Genomic DNA, 16,372 nt, shown 5'->3' with positions numbered 1-16,372 from the left:
GTCTAATAAAGAAAAAAAACCAAAATACCAACAAACGTCCTCGCGGACTGCAGGGGACTAGAGACTGGAACTCTCCGGATAGCATCAACCTGAAAATAGCAACGGAGGAGGGTGTGAGTCCAACACTCAGCGGGTAACAACTGATATGCATAATAAAGAAAATAACAACCAACACTAATCATGCGTACAGTCTCTTGATACAAGAAGGATAAATGTAACTGAAACAAGTAGGAGAAAACTGTACTAACCAGGACCAAGGTATAAGTATAACAGGGTCGTCAGACCGAGAGGTATCAAAATCCTGTATGCATGTCAAACATATGAATCCATCCAAATGCAATATATAAGTGCAGCAAACACAATCAGAAAATGCATAAATGTATATGATGCCAATGATGGGTCCTGGTCACCCCTGACGCCAATCAGCCATCTCACACACGATGGTGAGACCGAGTGGGTAGGGCTGTGACAACCGTGCACTCTGATATCACTACTCCTGATGAGTGACCAAGTGGACGGATTGCTGTCGGAGTACACCTATCCTCCTACCCCAAATCATAAATGGGGGAGCTCAATGCTCTCATCTCTGGGTACACAATGACGGGGAGGAATCTCTGCCGGCTATCACGCTGCGTCACACTACCCATGAGCGGACCAACGGAGCCTAACAAAGTCTAACCGTCTACCGGCTACCATGCTATTACACTAAACCAACGGAGCCTAACAGAGCAGAACTGTCTGCCGGCTACCACGCTGAGTCACCAGACTAACGGAGCCTAACAGCAGAACTGCCACACACCCTGCCTGATAAAAACCACTAACCCATGAGTGATGGTGTGTGTAGATCCATGTAACTGGCCATGTGCTCAACAATAATGGAGTCGACTATCGCACAGTATGCAATCATACAAGATGGTGCATGACACTAAGCATGGAGATATCCTGAACCTATCCATAGATATAAAATGTGTACCCTAGCATCAATGGATCAATATGAAGATCTAAGGTACATAGGTCAAATAAGGTATCAAAAATACTAGGTCCTGAACATAATAAATAACATGGTTGTATCACTACCCCTATAAGCATGTATAATCAGGTAGGTACTAACATGAAGTGCATAACAAGTAAACAAACAAGCATGTAACAGATCAGGTAATGACCAACCGAAACAGATAAGAAACACAATAATTGATATTTGTTAAAAACATTTCTATGCATATCAAATGACATAAAGTCAAAGTACCCGCCTCCAATCGAAAAGTCCAAACCGGTAATCGAGATACTCATCTCGCGTCAAAGTCCTGTGTCACAATATTTAGTTTAGCTAATTCTATCATGCATCCATTAACTAAACTAAATCCTAATCCATTAATCAATTAGGGTTAGTTTCATTATCCCTAACCATACTATTAGATTAATTCTAAATCTAAGTTAACAACTATTGCTAACATAACTAGCAATCATCTACAACGAAGATCAATTCCTACACTATACCTCAACCATAGTCGTTGTTGCTCAACAGCAAGGATCGTTGCTGCTGGACCTAATGTGAGCAGCTACTGGATTAAATTGCTGGACCAAGAAAACCCCATACAGAAAACAAGTAAGCACAGAGAATGTTTCCTGATGGAGTTTAAAGCTTTGCTGCTAGAAAACAAGTAAGCACAGATTCCAGATCACATAACGAAACAACTCATAGGTGACAATCTGAAACTTTTCTACATAACGAAATAAATTGTCACGCGCCGGGGGAGTCCCTGTCCGAAGAAATTTCGACAGCATCTCCCTGTACAGGTGACAATCTGAAACTTTTCTACATCCATAGTCATACACGGCCAACACGGCCGGAACTTATGTATATAACAACAAATAAATAAGCAAACAATCACACTATCCACGCAGTTAAATAGTGAACTAAAACAAATGATAAGTAAACATCTCAAATCATCCTACTCAACTACACTCATAAAGCACAAAACTGATATCCTATTCAACTACACTTATAAAGCACAAAAACTCAACGATGCAAATAAAGTCAACTTACCTCTTCTACCGTCCAGGCAGGCATGTAGAAGATCATATCGAATAAAAATCCATCGACAAGTAAAAATCCATACAAGATCCAAAGTATCAAAACAAAACAAGTCTAAACATAGTCTAATAAAGAAAAAAACCAAAAGACCAACAAACGTCCTCGCGGACTGCAGGAGACTAGCGACTGGAACTCTCCGGATAGCATCAACCTGAAAATAGCAACGGAGGAGGGTGTGAGTCCAACACTCAGCGGGTAGCAATTGATATGCATAATAAAGAAAATAACAACCAGCACTAATCATGTGTATAGTCTCCTGATACAAGAAGGATAAATGCAACTGAAACAAGAAGGAGAAAACTGTACTAACCAGGACCAAGGTATAAGTATAACAGGGTCGTCAGACCGAGAGGTATCAAAATCCTGTATGCATGTCAAACATATGAATCCATCCAAATGCAATATATAAGTGTAACAAACACAATCAGAAAATGTATAAATGCATATGATGCCAATGATGGGTCCTGGTCACCCCTGACGCCAATCAGCCATCTCACACACGATGGTGGGATCGAGTGGGTAGGGTTGTGACAACCGTGCACTCTGATATCACTACTCCTGATGAGTGATCGAGTGGATGAGATTCTGTCGGAGTACACCTATCCTCCTACCCCAAATCATAAATGGTGGAGCTCAATACTCTCATCTTGCGGTACACAATGACAGGGAGGAATCTCTATCGGCTACCACGCTGCGTCACACTATCCATGAGCGGACCAACGGAGCCTAACAAAGTCTAACCGTCTGCCAGCTACCACGCTGCTATACTAAACCAACGGAGCCTAATAGAGCAGAACTGTCTGCCGGCTACCACGCTGAATCACCAGACCAACGGAGCCTAACAGAAGAACTGCCACAGACCCTGTCTGATAAAAACCACTAACCCATGAGTGGTGGTATGTGAAGATCCATGTAACTGGCGATGTGCTCAACAATAATAGAGTCGACTATCGCACAACATGCAATCATGCAAGATGATGCATGACACTAAGCATGGAAATATCCTGAACCTATCCATAGATATAAAATGTGTACCCTAGCATCAATGGATCAATCTGAAGATCTAAGGTACATAGGTCAGATAAGGTATCAAAAATCCTAGGTCCTGGACATAATAAATAACATGATTGTATCACTACCCCTATAAGCATGTATAATCAGGTAGGTACTAACATGAAGTGCATAACAAGTAAACAAACAAGCATGTAACAGATCAGGTAGTGACTAACCAAAGCAGATAAGAAACACAATCATTGATATTTGTTAAAAACATTACTATGCATATCAAATGACATAAAGTTAAAGTACCCGCCTCCAATCGAAAAGTCCAAATCGGTAATCGAGATACTCGTCTCGCGTCAAAGTCCTGTGTCACAATATTTAGTTTAGCTAATTCTATCATGCATCCATTAACTAAACTAAATCCTAATCCTTTAATCAATTAGGGTTAGTTTCATTATCCCTAACCATACTATTAGATTAATTCTAAATCTAAGTTAACAACTATTGCTAACATAACTAGCAATCATCTACAACGAAGATCAATTCCTACACTATACCTCAACCACAGTCGCTGTTGCTCAACAGCAAGGATCGTTGCTGCTGGACCTAATGTGAGCAGCTACTGGATTAAATTGCTGGACCAAGAAAACCCCACAGAGAAGAATGTTTCCTGATGGAGTTTAAAGCTTTGCTGCTAGAAAACAAGTAAGCACAGATTCCAGATCACATAACGAAACAACTCATAGCTGGGAACAAATTACACTGTTCGGATCAAGAACAGAAGATCCAAAACCAACAACCCAAACTTACCTCAACCATGACCTAAATCCACTGCAAGGAAGGGATGATCAAGAACAGAGGAGAAGATCCAAGCTCTGATATGGAAATATAGTAAGAACTGATTTGAGATCTTCCTCCTAATCCAGAACAGGAAGAAAATCACAACAAGGGCAATCAATCAACCGAAATCCCTAATTCCACAGCTAGTTAGATTGCCTACCTTAAGGATCACTGCTAGGCACGACGGAGAGGTGGGAAGAAAAGATCGGCGTCGATGCCCGACGATCGACACACGGTGGCGCGACCTCAGGTGGCGGCGACGCTGTTCAGAGATGCAACAAAGAGGCACAAATCTAGGGCAGAGGAGTTTGGTCGGCGCTAGGGCTGAGGTGACAAGGCGCTGGGTCGGACCCGGTGGCCGGCGGAGGTGGATCGGCGTCGGTGCGCAGATCCGAAGAGGGAAAGGGCGGTGCCAGTAGATGTCGGGCGGCGCTCAAGTGTCGGCGAGGATAAGACGTCAGCGACGTAGGGTTCAAAATGGATGAGGAGGAGAGGGGATCGACAAATGAAGAGAAGGGAGATCGACTGTGGCGAGGAAGAGGAAGTGAAACCCTTGCCGAGGGGTTAAATCGCGAGGGAGAGGAGGAACCGCCGACGGTTAGGGCACGAGAGGGGGACGGATCGGGCGACTCGGTGTGAGGAGGGAAGAAACGAAGGAAAAGAGAAAATAAAAGAAAAAGAAATAGAAATAGAAAAAAAAGAATTCCTCGTTTAAATGGGGTAGCCTAAACAGGTTTTCCCGGGGTCCAATTTTCATTCCCTTAAACCCGTTTATACGAGCTCCAAAAAATTTCCGAAAAATTTCTAAAAATTTCAAAAAATTCCGTTAAGGTGATTCACCCATTTTCGGTATTTTACATCTTTAACGAGTAGCTCCTCCTAAAGACATGCTCAAAACTTTTGTCATTGTACCAACAATAACTTGGAATCCCTAAATCTTTAGGAAACCCAAAATTTGAAGTTTTGAGGTTCAAAATTCAATATTAAAACCAAACCTCAACCTAAACTTCAACTTAGTCTTCCCTAACCAATCCATTCTTGCTTTCAGCATGAAAACTCCCCCTAAATGTGTACAAACATATTCCAAGGGATTAGGGATGGTTACCTAGATTAAAAATGGCTTAAAGTGCTGAAATCAGACATTTACAGTCGAAAACAACCTTCTCAATCAATTGAAGTTGGGACTCAATCGATTGAAACCATTTCAATCGATCGCCTGATCGATTCCGCGAGCATCTGTTCACGAAAATTGCCTCTGAATCGATCCACTGATCGATCCAGGCAGGTTGAATCGATCGGCTGATCGATCTAACAAGGCTCTGCTCGCGAAGAAATGCAACTCAATTAAGTGACTGATCGATTGAGGCTTCCAAATCGATCGACTGATCGATTGAGTTTCTAAAATTTTGAAATCCAATTTCAGCCGAATTTTAGAAATACCCTAAAAATTCTATAAAATTCTAAAAATCATGAAAACTCTTGTAGACACTATTTAGGATATATACTATCATAGAAAAATAGTTTTCTAAGAAAATACATCTTATTTTCAAAGATTGACATAAAATTGGAAACTTGTAAAAACTTCAATGTTTCTTCCAAGTTTGTGTCTAACTTTTCAATGATGATTACTATCAAAAGATAGTCTTCACCAAAGTTTTCTAAAGTATATTTAACATATGTTTCAAAACCAATATCCAACCATGTTATTTGGGCTCAATGTACATGATTTGTACATTAGCTTTCCCAATGATTGAAGTACACATAACTATGTGTTTTGATGAAATCAAGACTCAAATAGATGCACTAAATCAATATCTTGAGTCTTTTTCATCATCCTAACATCTCACTTGTATCTAATGTGTACTAAAATGCATACAAGTTACCTTATGATCCTTTGTGAGATGTAGATTTGGTTTTGCCCTGAAGAATGATGGGTTATGACATACATCAAGAAGAAATAATTTTCAAAAGAAATTATACTATTGCTACATGATCTATGTATAACATGTCATGGTATTTTTGAGTTTTTCGTAATAAAAATGAATGCACACATGATGTCATGGCATATGATGGGCAAACAATCATGGCAAATTAGTATAAATAAAATATACCTAGATTACCTATCTAAGTATCCTTAAACCTTATCTAACTTAAAATTAAATCCTAGATTGCCCACTTTTTCTCAAGAAAATGTCAAACTCTCAATTTTGACATTTCTTTTGCTTTTCTTAATTTTATCAATTTAAATTAAGCATAATTCCTCAAGGTTTGACACATTTTACTCTTACAAGAGTAAACATCTTAAATTAAGGCCTAAATTTTGCTCTTAACTCCTTAAGAAAATACCAAAATCTCAACTTGTCATTTCTTTTACTCTTGATTTATTGTGCCAATTAGGTTTGTATCCCAAACCTCTATAGACATTGGATGACTTTTGTACTCCTAGACCTAGGATATGCTCATTTTGCCCTTTTAGGATATTTTCCATCCTCTTTAGGGTCTTTTCTATTTTATCAAGCCTTGACCTCAAGACTTAATTTTCTTTCCATAAATCCCCTAGATTTTGGTTTTTCATTTATTCCTTGAGTATTTTTATTTCTAGGCTTATAACTACGGTCCTTAGTATTCTTACTTAGTTTATCTGCCTTCCTAGCCTTAGGTGATGTAGTCTTAGCATGAAAAGCCACATGATTTTCATTAATTCTACCATTTCTCCTATTTTTATGGCAAATAGCATTAAAATAATATAAGTTAGAACTAGCATGCTTTTTACCATGATTTAAAGGGATAGACTCAATAAATGATACCTTGGAGTTTACCTTGGAAGCTCTCCCTTGACTCGTGCTTCCTCCTTTAACTTTGACATCTTTCTTCCCCTTAGGACATTGACTCCGATAATGTCCTTTTTGGTTGTAAGAAAAGTACACAATGTGCTCCTTGCTCTTTTTTATTGTGGGGGCTGTCTCCTTAGACTTCTCCTTACCCTTAAGTGTCACTTGACCCTTTTTCTTAGCCAATTTAGGGCACTTACTCTTGTAGTGCCCATGTTCCCTACACTCAAAACATATAATATGATTTTTATTTTTAATTGAACTAATTATACCTTCATGTGTAGGGATGTCACTCGATCCTCCATTTGATTCTTCATGACTTTTGGAGGTTGCATCATCTTCTTCTCTACTTGACCCGGATGTAGAAGCTTCTCCTTCTTCTTGAACCGGTGTCAACGAAGGTCGCTCCCCTTCAATCCTTGAGGTGGATGCCTCTTCATCTTTATCCTCTACATGGAACAAAGAGTATGCTCTCTCTTTGCACTTCTCGTTGCACTCCGTTGAGGATGAAGCTTCTTCTTCTTCCGATGTTGAGCATCTCTCAACCTCAGTGTTCTCCTCCCTTTGGTCTTGCTCCAATGAGTTGCCCTCTTTGGATTTCTCTTGGTTTGGTGTAGTAGAGGGTTCTTCATGAATCTTGACCAATTTGTTCTATAATTCTTTTGCATCTTCAAATTCTCCAATTTTGCATAGAATTGTGCTTGGCAATAAACTAACCAATAATTTGGTTACCTTGTCATTCACCTCATACCTTTGGACTTGCTCTTGACTCCACTTGCTCTTCTTGAGAATTTCGCCTTTGCTATTTGTTAGAGCTTGGAAACCTTCCATTAGAGCAAACCATTGCTCTATGTCTATCATAAGAAAGTTTTCGATCCTTGATTTCCAAGAATCGAAGCTCATCATTGTGAATGGTGGAGGCACCCTTGTATCGAATCCAAGTTCATCTTGGAATTCCATCTTGAAGTTGAGCTTTTTGAATTCTTTGACTTTGATGAACTTGCTTCAACTTCTTCACCCTCTAGCCTTGTTGCCCCTTCCGATGATGATTCCGGTAAAGAGCGACCTTGCTCTGATACCACTTGTTAGGGTCGTTTAGTGCTAGAGGGGGGGGGGGATGAATAGCTCGTCGCACTTTGGTTGCTTGTTCCATGATGATGATTTACAGCGGATAGTTTTCACAACAAGCTCACAATGCTAACAATAGGATTTACTTGGTATCCACCTCAAGAAGAGGTGACTAATCCAAGGATCCACACACGACACACACTCCACTAATCAAAACACTCCTTCTCGGTAACTATCGAAGGTGGAGAAGCCTTGTATAAACTCTCAATACAAGAAGAAAGAAAAGGGAAACAAATACAAGTAAGATCTTACAAGATTTACAGTATGAAACCCTAACCCTAGCTTCTTCTTCTTGTGTGGAATGTCTCTTGATCTTGGAAGTGCAGCAACACTTTCCTCCAAGAAAGCTTCAAGATCTGGCGTGAATCTCTGAGAGTGATCGCTGGAAGTGGAGTGGAAGAACTTATGAGAAAGACACTCGCTAACGGCTTTATCCTGCGTAATGGTCGTCTCCCAATCAATCGGCTGATCGATTGGGGAGGCTGAATCGATCGATTGAATCAATTTAGCCTTCTTCTATGCTCTCTGGAAAATGCCCGAATTGATCAATCGATCGATTCAAGCGTTCTCGCGATCGTGTGAGAAAAACCATCCCCCAATCGATCGGTCGATCGATTGGAGGTGCCCAATCGATCGGATGATCGATTGGGAAGCGTTCTGTGCCTGTGATAAAGGCTCCCAAGCCGGTTAACCTTGACCCACTTGGACTTACCGTCTCATGCCAAGTGTCCAGTCCTCCATGACCCACTTAGACTTCCACCAGATGTCCGGTCACCCTTGGCCTATCTGGATTTCCTCGTGCCAAGTATCCAGTCAATCCTTTGACCTACTTGGACTTCCCAACACCAGGTGTCCGGTCAACCTTGATCCACTTGGATTTCCACGTGTCTGGCTTCACTCATCAGACTTTCACCTAGCTTCACTCACTAAGATTTTCACCTAGTTTCACTCACCAGGATTTTTCTCTGCCTGGCTTCACTCACCAGAACTTTCACACTGCCCGACTTCACTCATCGAGACTTTCACCTGGCTTCACTCACCAGGACTTTCCAACTGCCTAACCTCCAGGTAAGACTTTCCTAGTCAAGTATCCGGTCAGCCTTAACCTACTTGACACTTCTTCACACTAATCTGGTTAAATCCTGACTAGAGGGGAATTGTATCAGTAATCTCCCCAATCGGATGATTACACCTGTAATCTCTACATATTATCAAACATCGAAACCCAAACACCAAAACTCGGGCTTGAGCCAACTCAATCATAGTCAACCTAGTCAACCTTGACCCAGGGGATATTGCACCAACAGAAGGCGCCTCCGGCGGGGATTTTTATCCCTTCCATGTTGGAGACAATAGCTTCCGAAGCATGCACTGTCTATTCATCCGAAGGCGCTTTTAAGCTCCATTGAAGATGCCTTCACCTTCCATCCAACATCCAAGGTGTCTTCACACCTTGCTGCGTGGAGCCTTCGGCTAAAGCACCCAAGGTACCTCGAACAGACCCGGAGGCACCTCAGACACTGTTCATTCGAGTCTTTTAAGTCCTTTTCACTCCCTGCAAGATACGTTAGTCCAAAATATCAAACATACCCTACAAATAGAGTTAGCACAATAAAATATGAAATAATAAAATATGTAATAATAAAATATGAAATAATAAAATATGAAATAATAAATTATTTTGACAGTCTTCGAACTGTCCAGTTCTGACTTTAAGTTTCGATGAAACTCTAGGTCGAATCGATGCCTACTGTTCCCTCGTCGGGGAACGCGTCCTCACCTACTTCTCTTAGGAGAGTTTACCTTTTGTCAGACCGGTCCTCCAAATCGACTCGACTTTTGCTTAGCATATGAGTCCTCAGGACTTTTCCACTAGATGTCTAATCCTCAACCCGTCCAGTCTTTCACCTGGTTCGCGACCACCAGGATTTTCACCTAGAGTCCCCGACTCTAGGGTTTTGCCAAAGTGCTCGACCCGCCAAGACTTTTCACCTAGGATTTCCACCCCCTAGGGTTTTCACTTGCCTAACCGTAGCTAGGACTTTTGCCTAAGAATACTTAGGACTTTCCTACAAGCTTATTCAAACTTATTAGACAACAAGTAACCTTAACTTTGAACCTTTTGTCATTATCAAAACATAGGTTCGATCGTCTGATGCTTCCCGCACCAACAATCACCCCCTTTTGATTATGACAATACAATTCAAAGTTAAGTAAAACATATAGCAATAAGTATAAGAGAAAATGCAATAATTAAGACATGCAGAATATAGAACAAGTTAAGAACAATTAATTTGATTTGTTAACTCCTCCTTAAGTTTCTTCTTAATTTGCTCTTAGCTCCCCCTTAATTTTCTTTTCTTTTTTTCTTAACTTTAGCTTAGCTTCTCTCTCCCTTTGACATATATCAAAAATATTTTCAAGAGAGTTGAAAAAATAGACTAAGGTTTCGAAGGTTTGGAAAAACACTGAGTTTTGAAAAATAAAACACTTAGTCTATATGAGTTTTGAAGAAAACACTTAGTCTATATTAAGCTTTATAACACTTAGCTTAAAAAAGATTGTGAGTACTTAGCTTTAAAAATTTGAGAATCTTAGTTTGAACTTTACAAAGAAAAGAGAAACAATTTTAAAATTTAAAACACTATAACTTTTCAAAAAGGAGTTTAACTTTAAAAAAACTTTATCTTTTTTTTTTAAAAAACATTAAACTTTGAAAAATAACTTTAATTTTTTAAAGAAATGAGTTTAACTTTGAAAATTAAAAAATTTTAACTTTTCAAAAAAAAAAAGATTTGAAATTTAAAAATAACTTTAATTTTAAAAAATTATTTTAAATTTTCACTCCTCCTGTATTAATGCCAAAAATATTTTAGTATCTTAGAGTTCAAGCATGAGTGTTTAAAGAAAAACAACTTCAACATAAACATCTTCCTTTCTTAATAAAATGTCTAACCTTTAGCTACTAGCAGTTTACCATGAGCTAGCAGCTTTCACTTGGTTGGTCAAGTTAAGTAGGTGTTCCAGTTAGTTTAACTAAACATGGATAACTTAACTTGATTAATTTGATTTTGATATTTATTACCCTGACTTATGTCGATGCACAGACATAAGCATTCTGAAGTCTAAGCAGTACCCTATGCATCTCACACCATTCTAAGTATTTTTCATACATAAGTAAGGTAATCCTAGTGTGTTTGTGAGATGCTCTGGCTGAAACTTGGGGGTACATGTTTTCTAGGGGAAGTCCTAAACTATTTCCAAATTTTAAACATACTAGTAAAACTAAGAGTTTTGAAAATAATTTTCCTAGAATTTTAAAATATGATTTTGAAAAATCTTAATAAAAGGAGTAATTTTTAAAAAATTTAAGATTTATTCTACTATGCACATACCTAATTGTCTTCTAAGTGTGCTGAACTCAGGTAAGGGTTTTATGAAAATATCTGCTAGGTTTAATTTGGACTCAACATAGTCAAGTACAATATCACCCCTAGCTATATGATCCCATACAAAGTAATGCTTAACTTCTATGTGTTTAGTCCTTGAGTGGTGTATTGGATTTTTAGTTAAGTTTATTGAACTTATGTTATCAATTGAGATTTTTATATTTTTGTATTCTTTTAAGGTATGCATCATCCATAATAGTTGAGATGCACATTCACCATGGCTACGTATTCTGCTTCAGTGGTGGATAAGGCAACACAGTGTTACTTTCTGCTGGATCAACTTACTAGGCATTGACCTAGAAGTTGGCAGCTACCACTTGTACTTTTTCTATCTAGTTTGCACCCAGTACAGTCTGAGTCCGAATACCTAAGTAGGTTAAACGTGCCAGTCATAGGGTACCAAAGTCCTACATTTAGAGTTCCCTTAATGTATCTTAGTATTCTTTTTATATTGGTTAAATGTGATTCTTTTGCACACGATTGGTACCTAGCATATATACCTACTGCAAATAAAATATCAGGTCAACTTGCAATTAGGTTTAATAGACTTCCTATTGCACTCCTATAATATTTCAAATCTATAGATTTTCCTTCTAAGTCAGAGTCAATTTTAATATTAGTTGTCATGGGGTATTTATATTTTTAGAATTTTCCATTCCAAAATTTTTAATTAATTCCTTAGCGTATTTGGTTTGAAAAATATGAATTCCTTCTTTTGTTTGTTTTATCTATAAATCTAAGAAAAAAATTAAGTTCTCCTACTAGGCTCATTTCAAATTCATTTCCATTACTTTAGTAAATTCTTTTAGGAATTAGTATTTGTTGAGCCAAAGATGATGTCATCTACATAAATTTGAGCTATAAAGATATCTTTTTCTAAGATTTTAACAAATAGGGTTTAGTCTATTTGGTCTTGGATAAATCCCTTAGATATTAGGCATGTTGAAAGACGTTCATATTATGCCCTAGGTGATTGTTTTAGTCTATATAAAGCTTTCTTTAGCCTAAGGACATAGTTTGAGTGGTCTAAATCTTCAAATCATGAGGGTTGATTTACATAAACTTCTTTAATGAACCCATTTAGGAATGCAGATTTTACATCCATTTGGTATAACTTGAATCCCTTATGTGCTGCATAGGCTAGCAATATTCTTATGGATTCAAGTCTGGCTACGGGTGCATAAGTTTCATCATAATCTAACCCTTCTACTTGGTTGAACCCCTTTACTACTAGTTTAGCTTTATTTCTTACTATTTCACCTTTATCATCTAGTTTTTTTTTCTGAATACCCACTTAGTATCAATTATAGATTTATTTGTGGGTTTAGGTACAAGTTCCTAGACCTAGTTTCTTTCAAATTGGGCTAATTCCTCTTACATTACGATTATCCAATCTGGGTCAGGTAAGGCTTCTTCTATTGTCTTGGGCTCAATTTTAGAAATAAGAGATATTTGACTTAGGTTTCTATAGGATGATTAGTTCGTACTCCTAGGGTTAGGTTACCCAAAATTTGGTCAAATGGGTGGTTGGATCTTATCCTAAATTGTCTTGTGATAGGGTCAAGACTTAGTTCTTCTTATTGACTAGTTTTAAGTCTAAGTTGATTATCTTCTTCATCATCTATTTTTCTGGTAATTTGAATATTATTTTCACTGATTTCATTAGCTGAGTTATTTTCTTCATAAAAAATTACATTAGTTGTCTCTTCAATTTTTTGAGTATTTTTATTAAAGACTCTATAAGCCCTACTAGTCGTGGAGTACCCTAAAAATATGCCAGTTGTAGATTTTGATGTAAATTTACCTAAATAGTCTTTAGTGTTTAATATGTGTACTTTACATCCAAAAACTTTTAGGTAATTTAGATTGGGTATTTTATTGTAATATATTTCATAAGGGGGTTTGTTGTAAATTTATTTATTAATATTCTTTTTTAAATATATAACTTGATGTATTTATTACTTCAGCCCAAAATTGGTTACTAAGATTATATTCATTTAATATAGTTCTCACAACTTCTTGTAATGTCCTATTCTTTCGTTCTACTAAACCATTTTGTTGGGGAGTTCTAGGGCATGAAAATTCATGATTATATCCATTAATTTTATAAAATTTAGTAAATTTATGATTTTCAAATTCTCCTCCATGATCACTTCTAATTCTTTTAATTTAGTTAAATTTAAGTAAGTTTAATTTAGTAAGAGTTTTAATTTTAATTAAGTTTAGGTAAGTTTAATTTAGTAAGAGTTTTATAATTTAATTAAGTTTAATTTAGTTTAAGTTTAGGTAAGTTTAATTTAGTAAGAGTTTTATAATTTAATTAAATTTAAGTAAATTTAATTTAGTAAGAGTTTTAATTTTAATTTAAGTTAATGTTTAATTGATTAGTTAGAGTTTATTGGACTAATTTAAACCTAAATCCATCTCATTTTTCTTCTAGATTGTCAATCAGAGAACCTTATCTATTTTATGAGATGGTTAACTTTTTATCTTCAATTTAGATTATCATCTAAGGGTTGACTCACATTTAACTTAGGGTTAGGTTTAATAGTTAGTTAATTAAATATTTATTTCAATAATTGGTTTCCAGGCCGTGGTGAGACACTAGGTCTTCTTAGGTATGAGATCATCCATCACTTTCTAGACAAAGTCGTTTAAAGAAATTAAATATTTAATTTCCTTTCTGAAAATCCTAGGTCTAACTAGTCAAGTGTGAATCAAGCCTAAGTCCTTATCTACCCTAGTCTAAGCATTTATATTGAAAATAGTAAATCAAGCATCAAACAAATATATCTAATGGTAAAAATGGGCTTTCTATTGACTTCTCTTGGATCATAGTCTCGATAAGGTCTATCAAGGTAATTGATTTGATCCTTGGGGATCCAATATTTACTAAGTCCAACTTGATTAATCTGTTGGTTGCTACTCGGAAAGCCTAGAGGTTCCACTGTACAAAAATTTTGTACAAAGGTCTGAACCTTTTCCTAGCTACCATGTGTTCTTTTAAATTAAATTTTGGATCGCCTACGGAACTTAACACGTTTGATCCAAAACTTAATCTATTTGTTCTTTTAGGTTTTGATTTGGATCTCCTGCGGAACTTAACACGTTCGACCCAAATCACCTTAAGTTATTAATTCCATTAAATATTAATTTCCATAATCGGTTCCCAGTACTGACGTAGCGAGGCACATGACCTTCTTGGATATGGGAGCAACCACCACCGACTAGACAAAACCTTTTATAGAAAGCTAATATTTAATTTCCTAAAATAACTTTAGGTTAACCGAAAAGAACAATCAAATCACAAGGAAAAGAAAAAACAAAAGAACACAACATCGAAAAATATATTCGAAATTCTAGAATCGTAAGCCTCTTGTATTTGGTATTATTTCCAAAAATAACTAGTATGATGCGGAAAGAAAAATTACTAGTTATACCTTTTAGAAAGACCTCTTGATCTTCTACCATATTCCTCTTCTAACCTCAGACGTTGTGTGGGTAACGATCTTCCGAGATGAGAAACCACCAACCACCTTCTTCTCCTCCTAGCTAGGTTCGGCCACAAAAAGCTTAACCAAGGAAAAAACAAAACACCAACCAAGCTCCAAGAGATGCTAGCTTTCTCTCCTTCTTCTTCTTCTTCTTCTTCTTCTTCTCTAAGTAGTATCTGGCCGCCACAAGAGCTCCAAGCCTTTGAGAGTTTCGGCCACCACAAAGAGGGAGAGAGGAAGAGGATGGCCGGCCACTCCAAGGAATAAAAGAGGAGAGAAATAATAGAGGTTGTCTCATGAAGGCACCCTCACCCCTTCTTTTATATTTCTTGGCCTAGGCAAATTAGGAAATTTAATTACAATAAAATTTCCTTAATTCCCTTGACATGATTTAATTGAGAAAAATAAAATAAAATTTCCCCAATTAATCTCTAATGGCCGGCCACATTAAAAGAGATAAATTAGACAAGTTTTAATCAACAATTAAAACTTCCTAATTTGTTTCCGGAAATTTTAAAATTAGAATTTCTCTTTAAAAATCTCTTCATGGTTGATAAAAAGAAATTTCTATAATTTTAATTTTATCAACATGTGGATAATTTTAAAGAGAAAATAAAATATCTCACCAATCTACAAATAAGGAAAGAGATCTAATCTCTTTCTTTAATCTTTTATAGATCTTTTACAAGAGAGATATTTTAATTTTAATTCTCTTTAATAAATTATTTCTTCCACATAATAAAAATTAAAATTAAAATTCATTTTTAATTTAATTTGGCCGGCCCCCACTAGCTTGGGTTCAAGCTAGGGCCGGCCACCCCAATTTATACCTAGGCCGGCCCTAGCTTGGTTCCCAAGCTAGCTTGGCCGGCCCCCTATTGGTGGGTATAGAAGGTGGGTATAGAAGGTGGGTATAATACTCTATAAATAAGAGGCTACGATAGGGACCGAGAGGAGGAATTGGTTTTGGTCTCCCGATAAAATTAAGCATCCCGTGTTCACCCCGAACACACAACTTAATTTTATCAATAATAATTCATTCCACTAGAGAACTATTATTGAACTACCGCACCAATCCCAAATTACATTTTTGGGCTCCTTCTTATTATGAGTGTGTTAGTCTCCCCGTGTTTAAGATATCGAATGTCCACTAATTAAGTGAGTTACTGACAACTCATTTAATTAATATCTTAGTCCAAGAGTAGTACCACTCAATCTTATCATCATGTCGGACTAAGTCCACCTGCAGGGTTTAACATGACAATCCTTATGAGCTCCTCTTGAGGACATTATCAACCTAGTATCTCTAGGACACAGTTTCCTTCTATAATCAACAACACACACTATAAGTGATACCATTTCCCAACTTATCGGGTTTATTGATTCATCGAACTAAATCTCACCCATTGATAAATTAAAGAAATAAATATCAAATATATGTGCTTGTTATTATATTAGGATTAAGAGCACACACTTCCATAATAACTGAGGTCTTTGTTCCTTTATAAAATCAGTATAAAAGAAACGACCTCA

The sequence above is a fragment of the Zingiber officinale genome, chromosome 7A (genome assembly GCF_018446385.1).
Source record: "Zingiber officinale cultivar Zhangliang chromosome 7A, Zo_v1.1, whole genome shotgun sequence".
NCBI classification, from domain to species: Eukaryota; Viridiplantae; Streptophyta; class Magnoliopsida; order Zingiberales; family Zingiberaceae; genus Zingiber; species Zingiber officinale.
This window is presented reverse-complemented; position numbering follows the sequence as displayed.